The 14,243-nt window shown below is 37.1% G+C and overlaps 1 protein-coding gene across 2 annotated transcripts in view; it reads left to right on the forward strand.

The window, feature by feature from the left end:
* The window catches only part of LOC124278173 (DNA mismatch repair protein Mlh1-like), a 231,107-nt gene that overhangs the window by 52,771 nt on the left and 164,093 nt on the right, over positions 1–14,243 (forward strand). The gene's annotated exons all lie outside the window — the stretch shown is intronic.

Consider the following 14,243-nt stretch of genomic DNA (forward strand, 5'->3'; position numbering starts at 1 on the left):
GCTGGGCTGATATCCGCTAAATAACTCTATATAAGTCTGAATGCTTTCTCATTGGTGTAAAATACTGTTTTTCCCAGACAAACTGTCATACAAAATATACTCTCTCATGTATACCCTGAAGTCCGCCTGGCCTAATTATAACTTACGACAATAGAAAATATCCTACGGGATACTGGCTTATATCATGTGTGGATGTCACAGTATATTGTTTCCCCAAATGCTTTAAAAACTAATGTTAAAAGGATCCTTATTGATCAATTTTATCTGTCATGGAATGCAACAGTAAATGCTTCCTCAAAAGGTAAATATTACAATCTTTACAAAGAACTACCTCAGCTAAATTCTTATCTTCTGGAACTACCTCCAAATCTTAGAATATGGTACACACGCTTTAGAACAGCTAACCCCATATATTACCCATTACAACTGGAAGATAGTCTAGCATTGCTAGTTCTGAAAGACAATGTACATTATGTAATGAAGCAGTGGATGAAGAATACCACTTCATTTTAGCATGCCTGAGTCTAGCAACTTTAAGAAATAAATCCAGTTATAAACCACTCACTTTGAAATTAGCCAAATACATCAAGGAAGGTTTGTGTTTGTACAAATGAGATTACAAATGAGATCTAGCATGTGCATAATTGTAATTTTTTGGGGGGGTTATTGTTGCTATGTATAAACTCATACTGTTCATATTGTACATTATCTGTATGTCCTCTATGTCACAACATGTGATTTATGAGAATAAACTTCTTCTTCTGCTTCTGTGTAGAGACAACAGAGTTCAGAGGATTAGCCAGCAATATGTTGCTTGATATTTATTGTTGTTTAACTAAATTGAATTTTGTCAAGAACCATGAACATCAATGGCACATGTCCCCCATGTCCCATCCAAGCTGACCAATCAGACATGACACATGAGAGAGAGAGAGAGAGAGAGAGAGAGAGAGAGAGAGAGAGAGAGAGAGAGAGAGAGAGAGAGAGAGAGAGAGAGAGAGAGAGAGAGAGAGAGAGAGAGAGAGAGAGAGAGAGAGAGAGAGAGAGAGAGAGAGAGAGAGAGAGAGAGAGAGAGAGAGAGAGAGTTACGTATACATACTTGGTGAGTGTGGTTGATGGGCACTTTGCTGATGGTCAGTTGTTCTTTCTCAAGTTATCTAACTATATAACTATAACAGATATGACTTAGTTTAACTGTTAACAGATGTTTAGGGACTGGTGAGCTATGGTGTGAACTTGCCGTCCAGGTAGTGCCTGCTTTTTATGCAGATGATGTTGGAAATTAAGTATCGGGATACATATCATATCGTGAGGCACCTGGGTCATGACATCAATACCAAATAGATGGTACTTACATCTGTGCAGATGATCGTATCTTTACCATAGATTATAACACATTTAGACTTTGGCATCAGTACATTTCCATACAAGGGAGACAAGTTGTAAGAGCAGCTTCACAGAATCACAGCAATTCAGCCAATAATGTGTCTGTTTTAGTCATGATGCAAGAATTATCCCATAAGTGCAGCCGTTTATGCCCAACTTCCAATTCAAAGGATTTCCTGCTTGTTTACTTGACATGGACTGATGGCATCTGTCCAGGAGCTTCAGAGGGCTGTTCACATCGGAAATAATCGGTGTGTAAATGGCAGGTTGTAAAGCAGCTTCCGTCTCACTATAACACCATTATCCCTGGGCTATGAGTTCAAAGGAGACTGTGGGCACGTTCCAGGATCTACCTTATGTTTTCAACTTCGTCTCCCTGATGGGCTCACCGTTATATTGCTGGAATATTTCTAAAAGCGGCGTAAAACCAAATTCACTCACTCACTCTCAGATGGCATGATGGATTCAGTGAAATGTTGTGTGTGTCTTTGTTACTATAAGAGGTTCCCAGTTTGTTCCTGGGATTCATTTTCCTCAAAACCTTAAAAGAAATCTGAGACATGGTGTATAAGTTGGTCACACTGTCCATGCAAAACCAGAAGTTAATAAGTAGCAACTGCCTCTTTTATTTACTAGAATGTTTGAGACAGGGATTTGATGCTTGACCCAGGAATTTATATGTCTCTGTATGGATTTATGGATTTTCTAGTTGACAGATGTGATTCATAACAGCAGAATGTTTCCTCGGTTTATATACTGGCCTTATTTGATATGTTGTATGTACTTGTTAAGACTGTCCATACAACTGTGGTAGATTTATATACTGGCCTTATTTGATATGTTGTATGTACTTGTTAAGACTGTCCATACAACTGTGGTAGATTTATATACTGGCCTTATTTGATATGTTGTATGTACTTGTTAAGACTGTCCATACAACTGTGGTAGATTTATATACTGGCCTTATTTGATATGTTGTATGTACTTGTTAAGACTGTCCATACAACTGTGGTAGATTTATATACTATATACTGGCCTTATTTGATATGTTGTATGTACTTGTTAAGACTGTCCATACATCTGTGGTAGGTTTATATACTGGCCTTATTTGATATGTTGTATGTACTTGTTAAGACTGTCCATACAACTGTGGTAGGTTTATATAGTGGCCTTATTTGATGTGTTGTATGTACTTGTTAAGACTGTCCATGCAACTGTGGTAGATTTACACACTGGCCTTATATGATATGTTGTACCATATATGACCGTCTATAAGACGACCCCATGGATAAGACGACCCCCAAACTTGACCCTTTAAATCAGTGTCAAAATGGTATGTTTCGTGCATAAGTCGATCCCCTGCGATGGGGTCCTAATCGGGGCAACCACAGACAACTGGCAGTTACCAATAATTATAACTTTGGTCCACATTATTCAAAGAATTCACAGTCATATATATTGTGTCTACTCACGGATCGAAACGAAGTGTAGTTGACAGAAAATGCATAATATATTTTGCTTCTCTAAATATCATATTTATTGTAGCAAAAAACTGGCTTGCTTATTTTACCCCATTCAACAATCACGAACTGATTACCGCCTCGTTTTCCCTTGACTGCTAGTTTACAGTAACATCAGTAAAAATGTGTGAATTTAAATGGCTTCTGTATTTTACCCCATTCCATGTGCGTACAACTTCTGCTTACCACGTTCATGAGGGTCCGTATAACCTTAGTGTTGATTATATATATTTTACATAAAAACTGTAATTAAAATTACACAATGCTAGGATATATTTCTTTGGGTTAAATAATAGTATTCTGTATTATATTTTACTGACGACTGCGTCAGAATTCGTCCCGTTATATTATTGTGCATGTTTGAACTTGTTCGCCGGGAAACGTGTGCACAGCTGATTGCTATTTCCGGCTCAAATACACACGGTAATCTTAATCTTAATTAATTTATAGAGCAAAAACTGTAACTAAAATTACACAATGTTAGGATATATTTCTTTGGGTTAAATAATAGTATTCTGTATGATATTTTACTGATGACTGCGTTAGAATTCGTCCCGTTATATTATTGTGCATGTTTGAACTTGTTCGCCGGGAAACGTGTGCACAGCTGATTGCTATTTCCGGCTCAGATACACACGGTAATCTTAATCCCTGCAAATAATACAATGCCCAGCAAAAACAACTTATAACTTAAAAGGTAAATAATCTTGTCTAGTGATGTTTAATTGCAAATTTGACGTCTCTACTAACAAAGTCGTCTTCTGTTGTTTGTTCACGCGAAGTGATACGATGTTGTTTTCTTACCCCTGGAAAAAAGTTTAACGAAAGCGTAACCCATGGATAAGACGACCCCCTTCTACAGACTGCTTTTTTTGGTCCTCAAAATTCGGCTTATAGACGGTCATATACGGTATGTACTTGTTAAGACTGTCCATGGAACTGTGGTAGATTTACATACTGGCCTTATTTGATATGTTGTATGTACTTGTTAAGACTGTCCATGCAACTGTGGTAGATTTATATACTGGCCTTATATGATATGGACAGTCTTAACAAGTACATACAACATATTATATAAGGCCAGTATATAAATCTACCACAGTTGCATGGACAGTCTTAACAAGTACATACAACATATCAAATAAGGCCAGTATGTAAATCTACCACAGTTCCATGGACAGTCTTAACAAGTACATACAACATATCATATAGGGCCAGTATATAAATCTACCACAGTTGCATGGACAGTCTTAACAAGTACATACAACATATCATATAAGGCCAGTATATAAATCTACCACAGTGGTATGGACAGTCTTAACAAGTACATACAACATATCAAATAAGGCCAGTATATAAATCTACCACAGTTGTATGGACAGTCTTAAAGAACCACTAAACTTTGTTTTTTGTTACTCTTTTAACCATTACATATGAAAGATTTGTGGTTAGTCTTATGCGGAACACCAAATTTATTCTTTAAAAACTTGTGGTTAATTAATACCGAGCGATTAAAAGTGGCCAAAAAGTCGCCTGCTTCCCTCTCGCCCGCTAACGAAACCACAGACAGGTTACGTAACTCTGTCGCCAGAGCACTGCAGTGACGTCATATGAGGAACGATTTTCAGTTAGTTGTATAGAAAGTGTGTAGCACGCTCATCATTTTGATGATTTCTCGACATGAACGACGACATGCCGAATCGTTGCTTTGTCGTCAATTGCTCCTAGGGTCGGGTGATGGTGTCACCATGCACAGATTTCCACAGGACCCCGCAGTTCGTAAGCTAAATGGGTTATGTTTGTGAGTGCGGCGAAGCGTTGTGGAAGCCTGAATCGATATCTTACTTGTGTTCAGATCGCTTCACGGAAGTTAAAGAATCAAAACTACTTACTAGTTATAGTAAAATATGTATATGATTGATGACCATAAAGATTTTCCTTAACACAACTTGTAACATAACGATTTCTTCCTCGGAAGTGAGGTTGTGGTCAAGTAACAATAATATTGTAAGTAGTATTATATTGACACCCACCGGCTGCCAGGAGAGAAATTGTTATGTTATACGCTATGTCATGCAAAATCCTATTGGCCATCAATAAAATACATATTTTACTACCAGTAGAAAGTAGTTTTGATTTTGTAACTTCGGTGAAAACAAACCTAAATAGCATTTATCCACAGACTGGCGGATGTTCCGACAGGGCGCCATTTTGAAAATCGTAAAGTCTGTTAGAATTAATGAGATTATAGTTTGTTTTCATCAAGTTAGAAAATCAAAACTACTTTCTACTCGTGAGTTAAATATGTATTGGAATCATAACCAAAAGGATTTTGCATGACACAACTTATAACATAACGATTTCTTCCACGGAAGCGAGGTGGGGTCGAAGTCACAATACTGCGCGATAAATTTCTTGCTACATTCACATGGTTAATGTCCACTCACCAGTATGTAGATACTAGTCAATGTGCGTCTTTATATTTGGTCTTATACTCCTAATTAGTTTATTATCATACTTTTATGCATTTTGAAACTAAATAAAAAGCTGACGATCTGCTGATCTTATAGTGAATTTATAACAGAACTGTAATATCTAGACATTTTATAGTTTGCCAATGTGAATCATAATTCGCACACACACCCTAGTGTATGTTGTCTGTCTCATTACACTTCACGGCGAAAACAATGATTCTGTTGAATGCTACGACAAATGAATAAAAACAAAATGCAAATATTAAAATTAAAACAGATTAAAGTTATAGGAACAATATCAGGCCATTACCTTGTTTGAGGAATGTATCCATCAATATCCACAAAACTGTTCCAAATGATGTGTCTTTTAACAGTTTAATATATCTGAAAAAGTGATAAATCTTTTCAGGTATTGGTGTATAGTCTCATTGGTCACCCAAGATAGCACACCTGGCAACTAATTGCATAATGTCCGCCTTTCATTAAAAACAGTAATTTAGTTAGCCAATAATGGGCAATCAATCAATGTATTGCCGGTTAATCCTTTGAAAGAAGGACGTTGTTTTTACGCAGACACCGACACGGCAGAGTGTATTCAGTATAGATTAGTAAATCTACATACATAAACACTACCTTTTGACAAATCCGGCTGTGTAAGATAAAAGTAATTAATCAATCAGCGTGTTATCGGTTAATCCTTTGATCGATGTTTATAATGTTGAATATTTACTCCAGACACAAGAAATGCCAAATGGGAACCTTTGTCGGGTAATCTAAGTGTGTTACCACTAATTATACCTGTTATAAATTCATTAACTGACCATCAAGTGAATGATGACAAATAACATGTGTAGGTTTATACCACCTAACACGGGTTACAACAAGGGAGTATTAATTGCTGTATTGCATGTGAAAACTTATGGGCCGACACTGTTTTGAGAATACAAACAGATTTTTTACATGACATGATTAAATATCGAGGTAAAAACACAGAAATGGGATCAATTTGGATCAGTCATTATACAAATAGGGCCTAACGACACCAATCAATTGTGACAGAAGCGTCTATGAAAACAAGTTGTAACTCGGAAACTAGGCAAAGCAGGAGACAAAATTAAATGCCAGTAGATTGTGAGAACATATAGCTTTCATTTTCCACAACAGTTGTCACGATTTCAGGTTTATACAAGCCTGTAAACAAGATAATTTACCCCCTAAAATGTAGATGAATTCTGCATCGGCCCTCAAAGCTATTCCTCATATGACGTCACAGAGTCGCGCCGCTCTGATTGGTTGAAATTTCGTTCGCGGGTGAGAATTGTGCACTGTTGTCAAAAAGGTCGATTTAAGTCAATTAAAGGTCGAAATGAGTAGTTTTAATGACGGGGTTTCATTTATAACGATGCCAGTTAGTGATTTATGTATTTTTACCCCCTAGGGTTTATGTGACCTTTAACAAGTACATACAACATATCATATAAGGCCAGTATATAAATCTACCACAGTTGCATGGACAGTCTTAACGCATGCATCTGTGGTAGCAGATTGACATTATACTTTCCCAGCCAGAACATGATTGCAGTGGATGAGTCATGTGTTCAATGCCAGGTCCTCAGCTTCAAGCACACACATCTAAATGATGTGCGAATCATGTCTTAAAGGCACTATTTGACACTACTTTATTTTTCAAGAAATTCTTTCATATACCCAGAAATGGTCTGTACTGCAATTTGACAAATAAGTGTTGCATTTGACTGTTTGTTTTTTTCCAATGACATGAATTTTGATTAACCTAGCCTTATCAGCTGTGTATCCTAAGCCACGGCATGTGCATATAATTTTCCGCAAAGAACCCCAGGCCAATCCCTAGCGACGTGGATATGTATGGGTCATTGTAAAAGCATGGCCAGTATTTTTGCAATTAAAAAACAACAGAAACAAAACAAAACTATTTGACACCACACTTCTCTAAAAATATCTGATGCATTTTTCTCAATAATACTAACTATACATATTTAGTATTTAGATTACAATATTAACCCTTTCAACACCGCGGGCGCTTAAGCGGCCACAACGTTATGAGTCCCCAGACACCGGAGGCCGCTTAAGCGGCCAGGCAGTAGTCACGTCAAAATGAGACATAATTTTAGGAATTTACCTGACTTATGATTCATATATTAAATCCATCACATTTCACAATGTCTGTAAACACTTATTAAATTTCAATTGATCATATATTATCGGCAGAATTAAAATTATAAACTATTTTTCGCAATGTAATTGAAAACAACGATTCTCGGACACATGCTTCAGGAGCGGGTCCACAATAACATTGTCAAAGAGCAAAGTAACGATGGTTCGAGGAAATGATTAAATAAATAGAATAAACTAATGAATAAAATCAACAACAGCATTCATAAAAGTTGTCAAACGTACATATAAAATTACTTTTTCCATCTTTTGTGCGATCATGTAATGCAAGTCAAGTCACTGACAAGTGACATCTCGTTCTAGCCTCAATCTTCACTCCGGACACGATGTTTAATGCGAAAATATATGCATGAAGCATTTTGTCACAGGTCATAACCTAGCACGATCACGTCCAATAAGTCCCATAATTTCACGATATGTAGCATTTTCTTGCTTAATATGTTCAGAATAGCATTATTTTACCCAAAACTTTTCGCCTAAATCTAAAAGTTTCGCTTACGAGGACGAGGACAGTATCCATTGTCGTAATATGATTGGCTGCCTTAGGTCGCGTGTCTGATTTTGACCAATCACGACCCTTATAGCAGACTGTAGCGAAAAAGCGTCATTAGAAACCAATTTTTATCCAATAAAATCGCTTCTTACAACTGTGTGAAAATACTCGGCAAGGGTTCAGTGATGTTGTTGATGTTCAGAGCTTTCGAGCGATAATTCGCATCAAACGATTCGCCTCCCATGTTATTCATACAAAGCTTCGAAAACGGAGGTATTTTCCGTTGTTATGTCATGTTACCGAGCGGAAAGCCACAGATATCGGGAATAGGCGACCATATATATTATTTAAGAAATCTTTTTATAATAATTTTCTGGTTACGTAAAAGTGAAAATATAAAAGAAAAAGGCACGGGCATGTTATGACATGTCACAAATGGAAAAAAATCGCCTTAGTTTTTGCTTCTTTCATGGTTTATCTGGACGTTAAAAATGTAAGCTTGCATTTTCATTCAAAATAATTTTATTTAAGTTGTAGTTGTATTATTTGAATAATATTATAAAAATAAACTTCATATTTATCAACAGTAGGATTAGATCTTTTAAATGGTGTATGGGATGTAGTAGCAATAACGTTTTACAAGCTTATAATTTCCTTCATAAACATAGGCTTCATCTATGACCTCAGAGTCTCTGGGAACCAGTGTCATGGCAGTAAATGCCTCTGGTTGACTGGTGTTGAAAGAGTTAAATAAACAAGTTTGAACGAATTAATGCAATCCTGCATTAAATCAGCTCTTGCTCACTCTGCCGGCCGAACATTATTTCGAGTGAACCCTATAGAGTTATGTCCTTTGGAGCGCTCTTTACAAATATCCTATAACGCCTTTAAAGACAGAACTCAGTCCAAGACAAAATGCCGCTAATGTCTGGCACAAAAAACATACGCGCAACTTGTGATTGAAACCAGTTCGGCAAACATCAACAACACCGTATGCGACAGTTTTCGATGTACGGAGCAATTGTTTACATTCCATATATGGCAAGTGTTCTCTGTTTTGAAGATGTTTGCCTCAAAGTTTCAATCATCGATTTTATCCTAAGTCGTAATTTAAGGGATAATAGGTTTTGTATTATACAATAAGAAGCTAAAATGAGTGAGTATGCCCCAATATATATTTAATATAGACCAAAATATTGTCTAAAATGTGTGAAATTGTGCGTTTTAGGTGTACAAAGCTAAATATGTGTTACCCCTGCCAGTAAAACACATGCACTGTAATCAGTGAGAACCAGTGCCTTCCATCATCAATAGAAGAATAAATAGCCTTGTTTCTTTCCTTTTTGGCATATCAAACAATCTGAAAGGCAGGAACAAAGTGTACAGCAGATTTCTTTAGCTTTGATTATCACAATAGACAGTTTATATAGGGAAACAATAACAAATAGTATTATACAATTATCAAATTTTACAGGGTTTTTTCCCTCTTTTTTAACATCTCAAAATGTTCACTTAAAGGTGATAGATCAAATCTTGTCCTGTTCTTGCCATGTTTTATAATCTCACAATGTTTTATGATTATCTACATATGGTCGTATAATTGCAGTCTTTTAACTAGGACAGTAAGTTTCTAAATACAATCCGGCCAATATCATGGTGTTTTTAAGCCAAGTGGTTAAAAGCGTTCACTCAAGTCACGCCGAAGGCCGGGTTCGAGTCCACACATGAGTACAATGTGTGAAGCCTATTTCTGGTGTCCCCTGCTGTGATATTGCTGGAATATTGCTAAAAGCGGTGTAAAACTAAACACACTCACTCTTTCTCGTTGTGTCATTGTTCGTTATTGTCGCTTTACATGATTATGTCAAATAATTCTTTAATGATTTGAATATGTTAAGAAATTGTCACTCACTCTAAGGGTGAAATTTGTCTGTACCCCTTAACAATTCACAGGGTATGGTTATGTCTTCTATGTCTCTATGTAAGTACTAATTATGCATTTATATCATTACACTTGCAGGGGTGTAGCTACCATTAGAAGAAAAAGCCCGGGCTTACACATGATTGTTGCTAAAAGGTTGGGCAACCCCCCAATCCTATCTGAATATAAAGCTTTGCAACCTATCAGGCTTGCACAAAAAATTGGCTTACTACGCACCTGACTTTTGCAGATACATATGTATATATAGTTAGTGGAACTTTTGGCACCATCCATGAGTGTATTTGACAAATATGGGTTCAGTATGTAATACCATTATGACCATCCATCTGACATTGTTAATGAGTATATATGTGACTGCTTGTCAATGTAATGTTACGTATTTATGAAAGTTGGTATTTATTTTGAAGTATATGCTAAGGGCATATGTTCTGACTACCAATGCAAATATATCTGCCATACAAAAGAGATGACCTGTTTGAACAACCCCAGTTTTAGAGACAGAATTGATCAATGTCATTAAGCAACCCAGGTGGAATAATTGATGGGATGATGTCCGCTGGTTTCTCCGGTATTTTTTTCAAGAAATTGGATACACATCATTCATCTCTTTGACACTTGTGAAACAACATTGTAGAGATCCCTTAATTACTTTTATTTTTACATTCACAGAGATGCAACAGGATTCAGACTTAATTTGTTCATTTTTTTATGTGATTATTTTGTAAATGCTGCTTTGTCATCTTCGATTTCCATAGTTTCCTCTTTATTTCTTCACTCACCCAACTACAGCAAAATTTGCACTCAGCTTGACATTTACACTAAATCCTTGCTGACTTTCAGCTACATATTTTGGTTCTGAAATAAATTAATCCAAACATGTTGTGTTGACCACTGTTTGGCTGCTCTGTGGGTCACCAAGTTCCTGTGTACAAGGTAATGAATATAACATGACAGTGTGTCTGTAATTGATCCATGTATAAATAATTGTCCGCTACAGTTTGCGAAAGGTTGCTCAGTCGTGACCAGTAATGGGATGTCTATAGATCTTTGTTTAACAGTAGCGAGAACTATGATTGATTTTAATTAATGTTTTGTGACTGGTTGACCAATGAAATCCGTAGGGAGTCCTGTTAGTAGTATGACATATGTTTTATGAATGAAGAAGGTTACTGTGTGACGTATAATATGAGGTTGTTGTTACTTTGACATACAGATATGATATATCACTGGATGGGTAGAACAACCTTGTGTGTGCTTTGGTACTTCATGCCCTTGGTTCATGGCCCCCGAACATGGGGGAATTCTAGGAGGGATGTAGTAACCTCCACTTGTCGAAGGAGGAAATGTCACCGGATGGGTAATACTTGGACAATAACTAATGAGTGACGGGGGATGACAGATTATCTTTCCAGAGTTATAGTAATTACGTAATTCTCGAGCCTTGTCATTCCCTTTATGAGTTGGTTATTGTTTATATTACCCATATCAGTTTTCCGTCTAGAAAATGCTAAAATGAAAACAGCAGTTTCTCTATAAGGAAACCCGCGATGTGGGAAATCTCCATATCACTACACTTGTGATGTGGCTTCATTTCATTGGCTCTAATCGGCCAATCAATGTTCACCAAATGGTGTAACCTCCCTAGGGACTTACAGGAAGAATACTTATGTCTTCCTTCCCATATGTGTAATAAAACCATGTGAGTGCTTCGGCTCTTCATGCCCTTGGTTCATGCCCCTCGAACACAGGGGCATTCTGGGAGGGATGTAGTTCCAACACAACCTCTATGTGTCGAAGAAGGAGATTGAATGGATTTGTTGGTTAGTTAACTCAGCTGGTCAGTTAACTCAGCTGGTCAGTTAACTCAGTTGGTCAGTTATCTCAACTGGTCAGTTAACTCAGCTGGTCAGTTAACTCAGCTGGTCAGTTAACTCAGTTGGTCAATTAACTCAGCTGGTCAGTTAACTCAGCTGGTCAATTTACTCAGCTGATCAGTTAACTCAGCTGGTCAGTTAACTCAGTTGGTCAGTTAACTCAGTTGGTCAGTTGTCAGTTAACTCAGTTGTCAGTTAACTCAGTTGGTCAGTTAACTCAGCTGGTCAGTTAACTCAGCTGGTCAGTTGTCAGTTAACTCAATTGGTCAGTTAACTCAGCTGGTCAGTTGTCAGTTAACTCAGTTGGTCAGGTCAGTTAACTAAGTTGGTCAGTTAACTCAGCTGGTCAGTTGTCAGTCACAAGTTGGTCAGTTAACTCAGTTGGTCAGTTAACTCAGCTGGTCAGTTAACTCAGTTGGTCAGTTAACTCAGTTGGTCAGTTAACTCAGCTGGGCAGTTAACTCAGTTGGTCAGTTAGCTCTGTTTCCTCAGTCTCACTGTATCAGAATTGTATGGGTAGATGCTCATGTCCATCACGGGACTATCTGGTCCAGGTGCAGTTATTTACAGACTGTCGTCATATTACTGGAATATTGTTGCATACAGCATTACTCATCCAACAAGAAGGTGATTTTACTTGTTTACTTCCTGACTGTCTGTGCTTGTATGTATGTATACACACTATGTGAATGACAACCTGTGTATAGAATTGATCACAATTGATACCAACCAACTTGATACCCTCGTACACCGGCGATATGGGTGATGACTTTGACACAGACATGCACTTCAGTATCTGTTGCTTGTTGAAGGGCCAGACTAATGACTGACTGGTGGCTACATTATGTTACTTCACGCATTGCTTTCACTCTCACTCACTCACTCACTCTCACATTAACACAGACCAAACAATCTATTTGAAATAATAGAATCCAATTTGGAACCATTATCAGTGTAACCCTGCTAACTTTCACATAGAAGCTGTTAATGTTAACTTGAACTTGTCCTTATTGGAATAGGATTAATTGGAAGTATTAATGATCACAAGTGAACTATTGTCCAATCAAACGCAGCTTTGTAACCAGGTTGACAGAACATTTCTTGTAGGACCAAACATGACTGAATGAGACCATGTTCAGGGGAGAGACTTATAAAGAGTGTTCTCAACTAGTGGATCTGGCTAAATTTCACACTCACAAACATGGCTCTTTCCATTCACATTGGAACACAAAATGTACAGTGCTGGAATATTACCAGCAATAGGAAGGCATTCCTGTTTTGTTCTAGTATTTCAGATAGATTTTCAGGTCTGTAATAGATAAATTGACTCCACTCTGTGAAATATGCCATTTGAATTTTTTTATTGAAAGCTAAAAGAAAACAGTTCATGTACATTGAGATTGTTATAACAAAGTGTACATTTGATATCAACAAATATTTTTAAGGTATTTCAAACATGCACTAGAAGTATATGAGAGTGACAGTGTGTCACACAAGAAATATTATGCATTGTCTTAAACATGGTCTCATGATGCATTATGCATGATGATTGGACGTTACTGGTGGACATTTCTAGTCGGAAAAACAATGTGAGATCTTCCACCCACGTATGGCGACCTCACACCCCCTCAGTTCAGGTATCAGCTGTCCTTATACTTGGCATGATTCTCATTCTAATGTTTTTTTTGTCTGAAGTGGCAAACATCTGAGACTGGTGCCTCTCCTCGTACATCAAGTAGACATTATCTCAAATCCATCACACTCACTGGTGACTTTCCAACACTTTTTGTTAATGATGCAGAAATAAATTTTCGAAAAATGGCCTTATCTCCATAATTTTATAAATTTTTTTGGTGTCATAATAAAGAAATATATCCCACCAAGTCTCATTATGAGTACTTAGTTCCTGCTACTCCTGAAAACAGTTCCGAGAGAATCCCATTTCTGGTCATGTCAGAAATACCTTTTATACAACCACTCCACTACCAGATCAGGAAAGTGGCACTTGGAAAGTGCTTTCTAAACATGTAACCTTGATATAGTTAACACAGGGTGTTCCAACAGAAAGTTATGGAGTGTACAGGTGGATCTATAAATTCATCATCCTGCTCGCACTTCTATTCTTGCGAGGATGTGAATGGAAAAGATGGTGCCTCGCCATTGGATGGTACTACCTTATCTATGGGCTACTGACTACTATCTATTGGCTATCTATTTCACATCCAAGAATGTTCAGTTTTCAAATTTTTAATTGAGAACTGCATCAAATATATTTCAGTACACACATATTTCTCAAGAAGTCTGCTATCTGATTGACTATGACTATAGTTCGTTTTGCTCAAA

The sequence above is a fragment of the Haliotis rubra genome, unplaced genomic scaffold, assembly GCF_003918875.1.
Source record: "Haliotis rubra isolate DU_JTF1 unplaced genomic scaffold, ASM391887v1 Scf232, whole genome shotgun sequence".
NCBI lineage: Eukaryota > Metazoa > Mollusca > Gastropoda > Lepetellida > Haliotidae > Haliotis > Haliotis rubra.